The 18,008-nt window shown below is 35.9% G+C and overlaps 1 protein-coding gene across 1 annotated transcript in view; it reads right to left on the bottom strand.

Moving 5' to 3' along the window:
• The window catches only part of LOC122788124 (corticotropin-releasing factor receptor 1-like), a 1,637,729-nt gene that overhangs the window by 1,182,176 nt on the left and 437,545 nt on the right, over positions 1 to 18,008 (bottom strand). The gene's annotated exons all lie outside the window — the stretch shown is intronic.

The raw sequence follows: 18,008 nt of genomic DNA, 5'->3' as shown, positions 1-18,008 counted from the left end.
AAAATGATCATGTCAGTACCACTCCCAGCCATTTACCTAAAGCAAAATACAATAAGCGAAAATGTACATCAGGCAAAATGTCATACAGTATATATGGAATGTATACATCATAAACACCACAATACCCATGGCCTTGCAGAGCTAGCTGCTATGGCTCCATTAAGAACAAAGACGTGGGCTTACATTGTCACCAATCAGTTATGGTGACATACTGCAGTTATCATGAATAGTAATTACATTCCTGACGTAGTAAATGGGATACTTCTGATATATTCTACCCCTGCCACTAGAGTTAGTAGAAAAGCTGTAAAATGTAGAAAGGGAATCTAGAATACTAGAGGTATTTGCAAGTATGTATGCAAACACACCCTTACTGAGATGCACAAGAATATGAAACAGGAAATGTTTATTATCTAATGAGTCATGAGGTAAGATTATGCCAGCAACCTGCCCACAAATTTAGATAACTGATACTAAAAGACCTAATTAATAGATAGCAGCTACAAAATGATTTGTATGCTAAGTACACAGGAAAATGCACTCCATGTAGCACCCAGTTCACCACATTGTATGATTCTTATTTTTGGGCTGCAGTATCTAGAGAGATGTAATATACTGTGATTTGCATACCACTTTATAATGTGTGCCAGCTAGTGCTTTTCCCCTCAGCTTTCTGCATTGATTCTCCAAGCTGGTAACATGACCAGGCAATGTAGGTTGTAGAACACAGTGTTTGGTACCCAGCTAAATAAATAAATCCCCAAGGAAAATCAGTACCTCTGCAGTGGTCTTAAAATAAGAAAAACAAATGCAGACCATGCATCGATGTTTCTGACATGATCATGACTGGGGAAAATAAGTGCCTATATTTGATCTTACAATGAAAAAAATGAGTGAGGACTATGGGTTGATGCTGCTGTCATGATAATGGAGATGACATGTAAGGAAAACTTCATGTAAATTGTCATCCATAGCTGGACACCCAAGTTTCACTTACTTTGTTCTTTAGATACTTGAGCATAAAGTAGATCTACCAGGGACAATTAATAAAATGATGATATCATTTTTTTGTATGTATTAAAAAGTACATCATATAAAATATGTACTGCAAAAGTTATACATCACCATGATCATATCACACCTGCATAAAAGAATAATTATTACTCATTTAATGAGGGATACAAAAAGAGACATCTGATAAATTACTTCTCTACTATGACTGCTTATAATGTCAAAAGCTTCTTTGTTCATTTTAAGAAGTGTTTGACATTAATAGCCAAATCCTTAATGCTGATAATGTGACAACAATGAAACCAGTTACTACTGTAAGATTAAAGGCTTGATTTTAAATCTGCTCCTTAATCTGTTTTTTCCCTGCAGAAAGTTGTCCTCCCTCATTTAGTAGATAATCCTATCAGATAGCTTGCTTGCTTATAGTCTGTCTTAATAGTTAATGCAAATAGACTGTGACAATGGCAAAGTAGGAAGATATCAAGGAGGATGGACAAACAGTTCTGCTAAACTTCAGGGACTGCCATAAGACATTAGAGTTTGAAACTGATTCAGATAAACAGAATAAGTAAATTAAAAATGTCTCCTGTACTCACAGAGGATAGCAAAACGAATGTTAGCTTGGCAAAGTAGAGCATGAGGAGAAATGAAAACATGGAAAAGTAACTAGGTAAGATGCAGAGAAGGAACTAAACAGTCATTGTAGGGATAAAATACAATGTCCAGATAATACTGAAAGAGTTGACAAGAGTGCCCCTTTTTACTACTGACTGACCGTTAAATTGTTACACATTTCACTGCTGCCTATATGAAAATAGTAAGATAAGGGTATATTCATTCCTCTTGACATCTATTGTACCAATTTTGTTATCTAACATTGTCCCTATCCAGTTTGCCTACATACTTAACCCACCTCCTATTAGGGGCATATATCATTAGCTAGAAGAAGTAGCCTCAGATTTTTCCCATTTTGTACCAAAAACACCAAACTTAGCATAGATGCAAACCTTATGTGAACGTTGTCCTATTTTCCCAAGGAAGGTTAAGTCCCCCTCATTGTACTTTTACTTACTTATTGGCCAGGTAAGCCCATCAGACAATTATGTTCCTTTTCAGGAGTGACCTGTGAGCATTGTGTGATAACGTGACTTGTTCAGAGTTGCACAATAGGCAAACTAAAGCTGAAGGAACCAGCCCGTGGACTACAGGAAATGGTTCAAAACCTTAATCCTTAGTGCTGCCTACCAAACCTTTTATTAATTTTTCTTGGAACTGAAGTTTTTTGTTGTTGTTTTTGCTACTCACAATTCCATTAAGCACAATCTTTTTAGGAGTCTCAAAATAATTTTGTCTTGGATAGTTTTAAACTGTCTACCCCCTGAAAGCAGCTTACAGGTAGTAAGAGTTGGATAAGGCTGACAGCTAGCTGGCCTTGTCTCAGTGGGGACTGCAACATTATGTGTTTGCTGCTAATTAAATGTGTCAAGCCATTTTGCCAGGCATTTCTGCTGCAGCTCTTGGGACTTGTGCCTTTCCTTATTATTTGTGATTTCCTTTGCGACATTTAGCCATGCATTTCTGTGACAAGGTTAATTATTTTACATTAATGCTGACAACTTACTGTGGAACAGTTAGCCATGCAACTCTAATGCTGTTAGAAGTATTTGTTTTCTGCTAGTCACCTGATGTGTATCGTTAGCCATGCTGTTTTACTACACTTTATATTTCCCATTTGCTTGTTCCTGCTGTTGTAATGCTATATGTTCTTCAGGTGTACAGCTTTGGTGCAGTTAGTGTTGCTTGCTTACTTTTGAATAGTGCAGTTATCCACTGGTTAGCACTGTTGCCTCAAAAGACTTGGTTCAAAAAATAAGTTCCAGCTGGGATGCATTCCGATCAGTTCTTCATGCCCTACCTAAATCCATACACACTTTCACTGGGATCTCGAGTTTCCTACCATATCCCAAATACATGCCTATTTGTCAATTTGTAGTCATCTTGTGACTGACTGGCATCGATTCAAGCAATGTAGCATACATACAGAAGTGGAACAATGATTTAGTACCAATATTTTTTTTTTTCAAAAAAACATCTTTGTAGTACCAATAATTTAACAAAGCTATTGTACCATCCTTTAAAACATGCCATAGTTGTTTATGTTCAAGTACTACAACATCTTTATAGTTTAATGAACAGTTGTTAGTAGTAATATTGGGGTTTTCTATCAATCATCAATTTAAACGATAAATTGAGATTCTCAAAATATTTTTGTTTATCAGCTGTTAAGGATTTTGATAATTTATGAAAGATCTTTGTAGGTTTTCATTGATAAATACAGAAAGAGTAAAGTTAAACATTTACACTTGTCATAAGAATAAGGTATCTTATGAATCCCATCTATAAGGACCCTTAGTCATAAGAATAAAGGTTCTTATACATGTGATCCATGCAGTTATTCAATCATCAGATTAATGTTTATGACTTGGATCTCTGAAAGAGTAATATTAGCTGAGATACAGTATTGAAGAATTTTAGGTCAGAGCTTTTAATGATGCCTTTAGACTTAAGATTTGAAAATTTCTTTGAGCTTATTCTTGATTTGTTTTTATTTGAAAAAAATCTATTGATTGAACACTCTAGATTTTTGAAACAGCAGATGAAATTTTTTGTTATACAATTGTTACATTAGTAGAAAGCCATGGGGAAAGGATTAAATTTAATTTACTCCATGCACCATAAAGCAGATTTCATTATAGAAATGCATTTTTTCTCAGAGTTTATTTTGATTGTGTTAAATTATCATCTTGGGTATCTCAGGTACTAGCAAGGAAGGCAATTGTCTAGGCATTTCCTGTGGGAAGGCATGACCCATATAGGGAACTGTCCCTTTTGATATAATAGAGGCAAATGGGGGGGGGGGGTCAGTCATAAAAGAAAAAAAATCCCCTGGCACTAGCAGTCTGCTCCCTCCAGACACCCTTAGGTTCCTTATCAGCCCCGGCTCTACAACAGAGGTAGTCTCAGAGCTGTAGGAGAGGCTGATGAACCCAGTGATGAATAGAGACATTGTAGTAAACTGGAAAGAATGAAGCAGAAGGGAAACCAAAAAAAGTTTATTTGAGTTGTGTCTTTGGGGACTGTTTTATACTTTACACTGAAATAATTTGAATTTATGACATACTATTGGCAGTTAAATTAGGGTTTTGATGTGACAAGAGAAGTAGGGTTGATTTACTTAGGTATAAACTGTAACTAGCAACTTTATTATTTCAAAAAGACATTTAAGGGCTAATGAGTGATAGTCTAGATAAGTCAGAATGCCATTCAAAACATGCTTTGCAAAAGATATTCCGTGCAGCAGTTTGTAGTTAGTATAGTGGAAGAAAAGTTGTTCTTAAGAAAGGAAGTATATGAAGGGCAGATATGATGTGTGAGATGTAGACTATGTTAAAATGGTAACAAAGAGCACTGTGAAAGCCAACTGTAAAGAATGTGAATTATATACCTGAGTTAGCAAGTAAGTGGAATATTTATAAGAATTTAAATAAATAGTGAGTATGAGCACTACTGAGTACCTTGCTGGCATCTAAAACAAAAACACTTTTTGGTTAAGAATATGGATCACATGATGAAAATAAGTTCTAACACAGGATTACTATACAAAGTTTGATGTTCTTGTATAAAACATACTTGGTATTTCAAGATTATGCATTTAGCTATAAGAGTGGTATCTTTTTGTAGGTACCATTGTAATAAAAGTAAGATAAACAAATAAGTGAATTAAATCTATAGTGAGGGATTAAGGTCAGGTTCAAATTTGGTTTTAAAATAAAGATGTTTCAGGACTGATTTAGATAGGGCTGCAGACTGTATGCTCTTATATGCAGATAAATTACAAAAAATGTGATTATTTCAGAATTAGTGCTAGAGCATGCAGGGGTATGCCAATCATAACAGGGAGCCTTGGATAATGCTATAGTGTCTATGGAATCATGTACTTCTTTAAGGTTAAATGGTAACTGTAACTTGTTTCATAAGTAACTGGAGCAAATGAAGGCTGGAAGACCAGAAGGAAAAGATTCATATCTTGTACTTTTATGTGTATACAAAATGATGAGTATATTTCAAGGCAAGAGTCTATATCATGGTATATTTTGACATATTTCTATCATATCATAAGTTTTAATTAGGACACCTATACATTAAAAAGGTTTTTGGATGTTATTACATGGATGCTAGATTCTAAAGACAGAGGTTAGTCATTTAGAGTGGTTTGAACATCATATTAAGTAGTTAGCTATAGAGGTGTATTCAAACAAAGATTGTTTTAAGATGTAATTTTTTAAAAATATTTCTCAGCAATTCTGCTAAAGTAGATTTATCCTGAATGAAATTTTACTGAAGTGCCTTGTGCAGCTGTAAGATTTGTTCTTCTAAAGATATCATGCTTTGAAAGTATTTTTTCTTGTCAGCTGCTAGACTAATTTAATTGCCTTATGACCATGTTCACTGAACCCTACCTGAGACTAAAATAAATATCAATGTATGTATGTATGTATGCATGTATGTATGTATGTATGTGAATTCTTTAATTAGTTCATTTTTAATGTTGCTAAGGGCTTCCACAATTTTGGTAAACCTGGGCATGTGCAGAATTATACACACACACACACACACACACACACACACACACACACACACACACACACACACACACACTTGCACACAAAAATGATTCTAGAGAGATAAAAACTAGGTGAGTACAGTTAAAAAAGTATAGTTAATATTATCAAGATATAAAAGTCAATATGGATGTAATAAGTCATAGGTAGTACTTAGGTTATGCAGTCAAGTCTGTTCACATTGGTTGTGGACTGCCTCTGACTGACTTTTATTCAAAATGTATCCTAGTATCATGCTTCAAACCCCACTAAGATGACATTATGATAGGCAATATTACTGAGAAGGATTGACAGGCAGCATAAGAAGTCTAATCTATTTTCAAAGAGTGCAAAGGTCGAAAGATCGAGACCAACAAAGAACCTTTTAATATTTCTTTGTATCTGCATTCTAGGAGGGCATACCTCATATAGAGCTTTTTAAACTTAATTCATTTAGCTGAATTTGATTTTTTTTATTTATTTGAACACCTGCAATTACTTAAACTTAAAGCTGCTAAAAGATTTAGGGTCAAGTTTTATTTAGCAACAAATGATGAAGCTGCCTAAGTTATAGAGAAGAAGTCAAAACAGTTTTCTCTTGGCTGTAAGTTAAATACTGTTATGTTTTTAAAAGGTAATGCTTATAGATGTTCAATTTTTGTCTAAATTTTGAATAAGAGAACTCAATTACAACTTCAGAAAAATAGATAAGAAGGATAAGGCACTGTTTGAGAGTTACTTGAGAAAACGTGTAAGAAGTTAATTAAGAGAGTTTGCTTGGAAATAGAAAAACAAAAGAAACAAATTCTAGCCTCAGTAGAGATATATAAATTTCAACCCTCCCCAAGGATCTAATCTTAACCATCTCAGGGCTGAGTTTTTAATAACTAGTTTTATACAAAACATAACATCATACTTGATAATAAACAAGAAAACTGAATTATTTACAAGGCTATATACAAATGTATTTTTCCTATCAAGAGCTGTTAACAATAACTAACTCACAGTTTAGCCACCTGGTACCAAGGTGGTCTATACTAAGAATATTTGTCGCAGAAGAAAATGATCCTAATCCACACATACATTTTTGTTCTATAACAAATGTTCAGAGAAATATTCTATTAATTACTTTTTAATAAGAATGAGTAGTTTCAAATATTATATACCCTAAACTTGCTGTTAGGTTGATTAGACTGAAATTATGCAAACAAGTGCTATGATATAGGCTGGTATTATATCACCATTAAGAAGTAGTTAAAATGAGAGCTTCGTAAAAAAGTAGGCTGAACTTGCCAAGTAAATAGTATTTATTAGCAAGTCACAATAAACAAATGTTAGCATCGCTATAGTAATTTCTTTAAAAATCTGGAAGCTGTATTAGATATGAGTAGGTCATCACAAAATCCATTATTATAAGTATCAATTTTGTGAAAAAAAAACAAGCCATGTGAGTAACAGGAGTCATAGCCAGCAATAATTAGAAAAGATATAGAAATCAGCTTCCAGCTTTGGCCCAAATTGTGTATATCCCATGCTAAAGCCATTATACGATATAATCAGATAAAATGTCAAGACATGCAACCCTGGATATCCAGCAGATGAAAGCCCCAGATATATAATGAAGTTTGCTTATATATTGCATAAATCATTGAATTAAATACTATTTTAAAAAGCCAAAGGTACATATCTAAGTATATTTCCTTTGCTGCATAACTTTAGTTTCAGAATGTCCAGGCTAAACTACATAGCCACATCTGAATGGTTGTTTAGTAAAAAGGTAAAGCAGAAAAGGAATAGTAGGAAGTGATGAAAGTAGAGTAAAGTTATAAGGAAAACAGTACCCTCTCGCTCTATGGAGACATCACAAACTGCAATATTCTTTAGTGGATGATATACCAGGAAGAAATGCTTATTCTCTTGAGGCACATAAGAGACACTGGACAGCATTATGTACTCATTACTGATCTACAGGCACACTCAAAAACAGGGAACAATGTTATTAGTAGAGGCTTGGGTGTGAACTCTCCCACAGACATATTTCATGATGCAGTATAGTGATCAAGCCACCACCAAACAAATCAATGACAGATGGATGACACAACCAGGAATGACCACAGGACTGACAAATTTTAAATACTCTGAAGGGTTTCTACCCCGCTTTTGGCCAACATCCAAATATTGATGTGAAATTTTACACACGTGTAACAGACATACAAAATTAATATGTTTAACTTACAGAGGCTCAAGACACGGTGGGGACTCGATAATACTGTAAGGAAATACTTGCTATATTGTTTTAAGTATTACATAAGAACTATAGTGCTTCTTTCGATTGCATGTTTTGTTTTAGACGATGGTGAATGGGCTCACCATTACCATGGTAAAATGAACAGGATTGTATAGTTGCACAGTTTAAGACTTTTATATACTAAACAGCAGTTCTATGAACAGCAATAAATACTGTTTAGGCAATTTGACAAGAAAATAACTTAGATTTGAGGTACAAATGGTGTTAAGAAATTTGCTTATAAATCTGAGAAAGCTTGGGATTGTTGTAAGCTGTACATTGAGTTCCTTTCCAGTTTAAAGATATGGTAGAATGAAAATTCATCCTGAATTGTTTGCATTATTCTGTAATGTTAATGGTATACAGTATGCCATTTTTGGACATTCCAACAAGGTAAGCAGAAACAATGAGCTAATATCCTTGCCATTGGCTGCAGTACTTGCATCAAATCAGAAAAACATTGAAGACTGACATAAAGTATTCATGGAAGACTGCCCTGAGATGTGAGGGGAGAAGAGTGCAGTGTCATGTGGCGTCCATCAGTCATGCGATGGATACTTTAGAAGATCAAGCTAATACTGTAAAAATTACTACACTACATCCTGGAGCTTCTCTGCAAAAATGGTTTTCACTCAGGCTTCTACTGTTTATCTTTTTTGAGTGTCCCTCTAGATCAGTTGCAAGATCATCGTATATACTACTGTTTTCTCCAAACTGAAAAGTCTGGGAAAGGTTGAGGTCATGTGCTCTTCAGTTTGTGAAATTCTTGTTTCAGATGCAGATAATCTTGTTGTAAATACATTTATAGAGTTTTTGCATATTAGAAATGTTTGCTTGAAGTGAACAAAATGTCATTCATAGCAATGTTATTTTTTTCAAGAAAAGTGCAATCAGTGAACCCAGGGCCCAGTTATAACCTGCTAACTGTACAGAGTTAATGTTAATTTTATTTTCAATAGATAATGGTGTTTCTGAGTCTCTCCCTGTCTTTTGTTAATGTTGATTTGTTGAGGATAAATCTACCAGTTGTTAAGACCTCTGTTATTCATGTTTTATGGTCTTTGCCGCCGAGCAAAAAGAGTGCTAACCTGAACATAGTGTTGGACTTCTTTGCCATAACTGTGCAATGGATGATGCCCTTTTTACCTTGGGTATGGCTGGGTGAAACATTGCTTTCTACTTTTGCCATGAAAAGGTAATTCTCACAGAAGAATTTGATAGACAAAATGTTGATTTAAAATAATCTCTTACTACATTTTAAGCTTAAAATGTAAAATGAGTGTTTAAAAGCAAGAGGGTATATCTGTTTATTAAACTGATGCATGAACTCAGCAATGCTTATCTAGTTATAATGCCTTTATCTTGGATCTTCCAAATGGGACCCTGAGACCTTGGCATTAACATCTGATCCGAAAGACAGCACACTCTGCAGTGCATTATCCTTCTTATATTACACTGCTTGTACTAGTAACAGAAATCAAAATCAGTTTCTGTGGTGGAGATAGAAACCATAACCATTTGATCTTAGAGTCTTAAATGTCATTGTACCACCAATTGACCCTGACTAGTGTGTTAGTCTTGCAGATTCCATAATTGTCCATATTATTTGTTTGATGCTGGCTATGACAATTTTTATCCTTACAATTACATTTCTGTATGTGCCAAGTGAATGGTATAGTTATTTTGCAAAATGTACTTGTATAAGAAACAAAACATTTATGTTTGTTTAGGAGTCATTTGCTAGCCTATAGCATGATTCCTATACTCTTTGACTGATGAGACTAACTTATATTTTTTAAATAACTTTTCACCTTAAGCATAAGATCAACTGAGAGAACTGGTACTTCCCACTGGTTCCTAATTACAGGTGTCTTTATCTCCTCAGAATGAGGGGTACTGATGGTTACTTCCCACCCTAACCCTGACATGAGCCTGTACAGAGTAGAGAGGGATGGTAGTAATGAAAAGGCTATTACTAGGTCCAGACTGGGTAGTGTCTCCAATTCTGTCCCTCTGACTTTTCAGTGCACTGATGGGCAGAAAGCAATGCTGGAGTTTTTGTAACAAATGGACTGCTCTTTAGAGAATGGGATTTAGTGTCGTTGTTTTTTCATTCTTTCTCTCTTTTGTGCTCCGATTTTTAGGGTATCGAAGACTGGAACAGGGACAGCATAAAATCCTGAGACTTCACTATGCAGTGGTACTTTTCCAGTGTTTATGTACTCGCACAAGTCATTTCTTATAATTTTCTGTGTGTGTGTGTGTGTGTGTGTGTGTGTGTGTGTGTGTGTGTGTGTGTGTGTGTGTGTGTGTGTGTGTATGTGTGTGTGTGTGTGTGTGTGTGTGTGTGTGTGTGATGTTGTTACTTTGTCTAAGGAACATCTTTAAATAGCTTATACATCTTCTCCTTTGTTTTGTCCTTTGCATGATGGTGTAGATGCCATACAGAAATTATTTTGGAGATCTTGATAAGATTTCTCAGAGATTTCCTTCCTTCCTATTAAATTGTGTATAATGTTTGTGTGGATTGCACTTTCTGCTTTCAGTCACATTCTCCTGATTTACTGGATATAGACCAGGCAAAGACTTACTTTAGTGGAAGAGCATTGATTGATACTTTTTCTTTTATGAAAAAGGAGGTTAATGTGAATATTCAGGGTTTGCGTTGTTAAAACAGCACTACATAAACAAGATATTTCTGTCTGAAGAACTATTACAGGGTGAGTCACAGAAAATCAGAAAAAGGTAAAATCTTTATTCACCTTTAGTGCCTTGGCAACAGTGCCTTCAAAGGCTCCTTGAAGGCACTGTCGTGGCTGTTGCTTTGGCTCTATTAATTGTGGTTCTGGTGGAGTTGGCTGTGTGCTGGGCAACCCAGCTGGGCAATGTAGTTTTTCAGCATTAGAACCCTGTCTTTTTCTTCAGCGGAGCTGGAACCCAGCTGCGCAATGTACTTTTCAGCATTAGAACACTGTCTTTTTCTTAGGCGGACCTAGAACCCAGCTGGGCAATGTAGTTTTCAGCATTAGAATGCTATCGTTTTCTTAGGTGGAGCTAGAACCCATAGCCATCTAATCTGGATAGTTCTGAAGGTCATCTGCAGTAATGGATGTTCATCACAATGATGAAGGGAATGGAGGCGGTGGGATATGAATTGGACCATATAGTATCATAGAAGTATATCAGAGGAGAGTAAAGACAAATGAAGGTAGGATGAGTTCTGGATTCACTACAGTGAGGGCAGCAAATATGAAAATGAAGGAAACGGGAAGACGTAGGGCTATGTATGTTTGATATGTGGACAATTCAAGCAAGATGTGAGGAAACAGTAATAGTGGAAGGGCCCAGGGATGCAAGTATGACAGCACATGTAATAAGAGGAGTTTGAGCTTGCATGGAACAGACCAAAGAAAAGGTGTCACCACGGCAGACTCAGGGCTACTGTGTTGGGTCCATCTGCAGCACTGACCTTAGCTTTTTTAAATGACTGGCCATCTTTTGTTAGTATCTCTAAATGCACTTGTGTTCCTAAGTACTTTAACAACATGCATTCAGTACACCAGTCCCACTGACTTCCAGTTATTTTATGCAGAGCTAGCATTCAAAATACTGATAAGGAAATGTGCCAACATGAATATACCTGTACAGCATATCCTCAGACCGGACAAAGTATATGCTTGGCAGAGTAGGAGATTAACAAGTGATTTATAATCATTCACAATTCTTGCTAATGCCACTAATGTTTAATTGGACATATCTATATTTCTGTACAGTAGCTGTATTTCAAGTAATGTGAAAAAATCAGACTGTCTTTTCACTACAGTTAGATAGATACTCTGAAGAATATTATTGGTAGCACAGTGCATACCACAGTCTATTAAAGCAGTGACCCTGGGTCAAATAATCCAAAAAGCAATGTTTTGTTTGTCTTCAAAACTATTATTCAGCTTCGTGATTTTCTACTTGCAGCAGCTGTCAGAGGTCAAGTGTGCAGTCATCTCAAAATTCACAAATCTACATGAAAAAAGGAATAAATCCAGCGCTCATTTACTGAACTAATGAATTCTATATTGAAATGCTGTATCTCTTTGGATATTTGATGAGCTTTCCCAGCAGCTATAATGAGACAAGTTATACTGTAATAAACAGCTCTTCCCACTATATTTATTTGTACATACATATATATATATATATATATATATATATATATATATATATATATATATATATATATATATCTGCATATGCAACTCAGGACCAAATTTAGATTTAGAGACTTTGTAAGGTTGTAGTAAACAGTAGGCAGTGGTGAAGTCACTAGCAGTGTGATGTGAGTTTCTTTCCACTAAGTTTATTGATCTATAGAAAGAATCATTACAGAGACAAAAAAAAAATAAAGATTAACTTCAAACCTCAGGAAAACTCTGCCATGAGCATATACATATTATATCTATAAATTGTATCTACTGACCTATTTATTTGTTTAGCTAATTAGTTATTATCATTTTCTAAACAGGGTACAATGTTGTAACTTGACCATTTTTATGTTAGCCCAGTAAAGGCAGGTTTTATTTTCTGCACTGAATTTATTTTGTGGTTTCATTTAAGATAGCCATTTTTGGCAAAACAAGATATTCGTCCTTCACATCTGGGGAGCTACAAATACAGGGGATGTCTGTTATGCACCTTACCCTATGTTACCCCTTTTCAGTCATGACTCACTTAGTACCCATTGTACAAGACAGAGAAAAATGATATACAGTGCAACAGAAAAGCACAAAGGCATGATACGTTATTAAAGATAAGACACGCACCAAGCTTATAAACAAGAAGTGTAACCCAGCAGCATAGATTCTGAATTACTACCATTGAATATCTCTATTACTAAGTATGATAAATGTATCCTGGGCAAGTAAGCAAGCTAAACATCTGAGGCATCTGTAAGGAGATTGGCTGTTTTTATTCAGTAAGAAGAGCATCTGCTGCTCAATACTGTCTGAGCATCTCCATATCAAGAAGCTTGTCCTTCTGAATACTAAGTTATAAACTAATTACTAACAGCAGTGAAGGGTACTGCACTCAGAAGTGAGCCTTGATTAACTCATTTCAGAAGAGGGAGTAGAGGAACATGGTACTGTTGACTGATACAGTGAAAGGTCTTTAGAGTAGGTAGACAACCACTTAATAACTGCGAGGAACACTCTGTACTTTGTAAGTTTAATGAGGAGGAAGGGATGGGAAAGAGAATTACAAAGCTTTACTAACATCAGGGATCAGGGGTTCATTTAGCCCACCTCATTTCACTCTTGAACAAATAGTACTAGTAAGTGAAGAATGACCATAGCTATGTGGTGGCCTTTATACAAAAGCATAGCTAGGATAAGGCAAGATAGAAGCTGTGATGGAAACAAGGTGTTAGTGGGCACAACCAGAATATTAATTGGTTGGCAGTGTATTCGTTTAAATGCTGATACTGAAATGCTGCATTTACAGTCAGGATTGAACCAAAGTGGTTGCTTCAGTGCTTCATGTGTGGTATAACTTGTAGTAAACTGTTTGTTACAGTCTTTCAAAGCAGAAACATTTTCTTTTTTTTTTCCTGGAGTTCAGGAATACAACATCATCACTGAATTGAACCTGCACTTGTTAGTAGGTCCAGGTCAGTGCATGAACTCTTTATTTCACTCCTCAAGTATGAGTTGAGGGGTGCCAGCTCAGCGATTGACACTGGGCAGTTCATGAGACAGCTGCAATTTTAGTAAAAACTACACAGCTTACTGTGCACAGAACAAACTTCTGCTGAAAGGCTTCTCTTTCTTGGAAGTTAGAAAGTGGTGAGAGTAAAGAAATGCTTCTAAAGGTGGCATGTTGGAGTTTGATTGGGGTGGGGGGACCATAGTACTAGCCCCGTATTCCATTATACTCATATGCTAACTATAACCTGCTTCCCCTAAACCCAAACCTACACATTATCTTATGAAAAACTCTTTCCCTAATATCACCACTTCAGAAAACTGATGGAACACCAAACACATACCATACACACCTGTACAAGATGATAATTATCTCCTAACCTTGCCCTTATTTTAAATCCAAGTCATAAACACTTGCATGCATAGAGACACTATACAAACACTACACACGATAAACATTAAAACTCTTCCAGAAGCCCTGGTTCAAAAAAAGACTTATCCAAATGAAATCATATCCACATTAGCATAACCACTTTCAGCAAACCCTGCAGATGACAATACCAAAGTATCAGGTAAATACATAACATTTTTTCTCTTGAGAAATGCAACATTTTGCAGAACAAACTGCAAACACACACACACGCACACACATACATCTATATTTATATATCTATATATCTATCTATAGCTATGTATCTATATATATATATATATATATATATATATATATATATATATATATATATATATATACATATATAAAGAGAGAGAGAGTGAGGGAGAGAGAGGACGCATTATATTAGTTGACTATCTTTAATGTTGATATTTGTTTTGTCAGTACATTTTGGTCAACAAAACAAATGGTTGACAGCTGTGTGAGATTGGTAAATTGCCAGAGTAGGGGAATATTCCCTTCCCTGGTATTGTTTAATCTTGGAGTTAGACTATAGAAGTAGCCAGAAATATGGGTGAGTATAGCCCCTTACATAGGGGATGCAGGAGGCTTACACCTGCAAAAAAGTTTGTTTTAAAGTTGCATCCACAGAATTTATGTCTCAGAGTATGTATGTTGAATTTTTATAATTATGTTTTTATTATTTTTACTGATATCAGACAGGTCGACATTTGTGTGTATCATTTTTTTAAGTATGCCAGTGTATGGATAGATACATACATACATACACAGATAGAAAGATATAAACATATAGACATGCACATTGAAAAAGTACAAACCTGGGAGAGTATGGAGAAAGCAAGAAAAAATGCAATACTCACCTTCTCATTCATTTCTAACACTAACAGTGGTGACAAGAAACTGATGACATCTCAGTAATGACATTTTGAGCACTTCTCAAGTGACAGTGACTAACAATAGGTTTACCACAGCATACATGACAGGTGTTGGCCCTCATGATCCTCATATGAGATTTGTTATTTCTATAATGTGCTCATCCTGTCAGGCATTCTTGTTTGCTTAAACAGCTGAAACTACACACACACACATCCCCATTTTGACAATGAGATTCTTAATAACTATAATCAGTGGTGCCCTTCTAATAATGGCCTCTCCTTTCAGAGGTCCCTAAACAAGCTGCATTGTAGTGATTATAATTTCTCCACGCCAGGAGCCAAGGACCCAGGCTTTGGGAATCTATCCTAGCAGCAGTCAAAATTTTAACAAGTAAGTCTGTATTTCTTGCCTGTTGAAACAAACTTACTGAAAAAAACCCAGGATAAAGGATATAACCAGAGTGTTGTCACATAAAGTGGACAGTCCCTTGTATCTCATTTTGAGAGGACACCTATTATTTAAGAACACCTTCATGTTTGTTTACTTTTCTGGAATAAATTATTGACTAAATGATGCAACTGCATTTATCATAGGTTGTCACCATAACTTTTGTTTGGCAAATGTTAACAATTTTTATTGCATGTTTAATTTATCACTGTATAAATTAAGACTTTCAAAACTGTAGTCTTTGTGGGAATGTCTGGGCTCAGTCTTCACAGATCAGACTGTGTATTCCTCTTGTTAATAAATTTAAACAAACAAATCCATAAAGACTACTGGGGAGGATTAACTAATCTGTTCTTAATCAGCTGTTGGACACCGTGAAAAAGGGAGATACTGCCAACACAGCTATCTTAAATTTTTTAAATAATTATATGTCATTTGTGAATATCAACATGATCGATATAAGATGCTTGTGTTACAAATGTATTAGAACTGTATGGCATGTGTATATCAAACTGGTCTTTACAGACAAGTGTTTTAGAAAGGTATTTTATAAAGTGCTTGTGCTTAAAATGTAATCACAGTGTGCCCTGATGGAAGAGAACAGAAATGTGCATGCACTACTATCACTGTTTAAATGTATATATTTTAGCAGTAGAAACTGGAATTCAAGAGGTTTACTTCAGAAACATAGCTGAAATTAGATTACTTTATGGCAGCTATGACAGAATGTCTATACTAGGGAGTTTTCTGTATTGTCCTTAAGGTGAAATAATTATTAGTTTTGAATGTGAAGGAATGCAATTGTGTTATTACTTCCAGCATCTTCCAAAGATCTGAGGTTTATGTATTTCACAGGTAGATGCTAAATAGTGCTAGCTTCCAGCAGTGGGAGTTTCACCTGGGATAGAGTCAGATGACAATAAATGATGTAATTCTGAAAGCTATCCCAGCAGTAATATTTGAGATATTAACTTAAAAACTTTCTTAGAGAGACACAGCATTCTGTATTCTGACTTGGACATGACAACATCAGTTAAAAGATCCATTCACCACATCTGCCTTGCTCTTAATTAAGTTAACTAGAGTATAATAATTCTCTTAGAATTAGTAAGGAATATAGTTAAGCTTAGTTTGGATATTTTTCTTTATTTATTTGAGACTGTCTTGCAATGTTGTTTTAAATATTTTGTGTGATTTTGAACTCTGATGACACTGTGAATATATATTCAGTATTCTCTTGTTCTTTTATTATTTGTTATTAAATATATTTAAACCTTTCATTGTGGCTGATCTGCATAGAAACATTTAAGATCTGAGAATACTTGTATATTTATTTGGTGACAGTGTGTAGGCTACTCCTAATATCCTTGCTCTTGGTCAAACTACCATTTGTATTAATATTACAAGGTAAGATTGGACACCCTTTGTTAAGGGCCTTAAAGTAGCTGATAAGAAGTTGGCTGGTGGCAGTGATCGCTACCTTATAGTCTGGGCAAAAAGGGGCATAGCTAGTAAACATGTGCCAGCCATTCCCTGGTGTGTTTGTGTGTGTGTGTGTGTGTGTGTGTGTGTGTGTGTGTGTGTGTGTGTGTGTGTGTGTGTGTGTGTGTATGAGTGTGTGTAAATAAAACCTCAAAGAGTGTATGTGTCAGCTACTTGGGCAGGGACACAAAGCACTGGTTGGACAGAGAGAGTGCTGGAGGTCTTAGCTATAGATCTCAACTCTATAGCTATGCCAGTGGGTAGTCTTATTGGGGATCTCATGAAAGAGGAAGAATCTAGCCCCAGACTGACTGTGGTCTCTGTGTGCTCTTAAGGGAAACTGCACTTGGTACAGAGAACTGTATCTGGAAATACTGTGTGTGTTCTTGCTATCATCTCAGTGTACACCCCCCACTGTTGCCAGTTGTGAGGATTGAGGTTCCTTGATTACTGGTCCAGTGATGGCTGATCTGCATAGAGATATTTAAGTTCTGAGAATACTTGCATATTTATTTGGTGTCACTGTGTAGGCCACTCTTTATAGCCTTGCTCTTGGTCAAACTACCATTTTTATTAATATTAATATATTAATATTACACAGTAAGATTGGACACCCTTTGTTAAGGGCTTTAAAATAGTGATAAGGAGTTGTATGGTGGCAGTGATAACTAACTTTATAGTCTGGGCAAAAGGGGGCATAGCTAGTAAACCTGTGCCAGCCTTTTTCAGGTGTGTTTGTGAGTGTGTGTGTGTGTGTGTGTGTGTGTGTGTGTGTGTGTGTGTGTGTGTGTGTGTGTGTGTGTGTGTGTGTGTGTGTGTGTGTGTGTGTGTGTGTGTGTGTGTGTGTTTGTGCATGTAACTCAAACCTCAAATAGTGTGTGTGTCAGCTACTTGGGCAGGGACATGAAGCACTGGTTGGACAGAGAGAGTGCTGGAGGTCCTAGCTTGCCCACTCAGCTGTGATCTGAAGAAAGAGGGAAAAAAACAGCCCTGGACTGACTGTGGTCTCTGTGTGCTCTTAAAGGAAAATGCACTTGATGCAGAGAGCTGCATCTGGTAATACAGTGTGTGTACTTGCTGTCATCTCAGTGTACACCCCCCACTGTTGCCAGTGGTATGGATTGAGGCTCCTTGAT

Source organism: Protopterus annectens, chromosome 13.part0, assembly GCF_019279795.1.
Source record: "Protopterus annectens isolate FY-2018-M chromosome 13.part0, PAN1.0, whole genome shotgun sequence".
NCBI lineage: Eukaryota > Metazoa > Chordata > Ceratodontiformes > Protopteridae > Protopterus > Protopterus annectens.
Note: the sequence above shows the minus strand (reverse complement) of the source record. Positions and strands in the feature narration are given on the sequence as shown.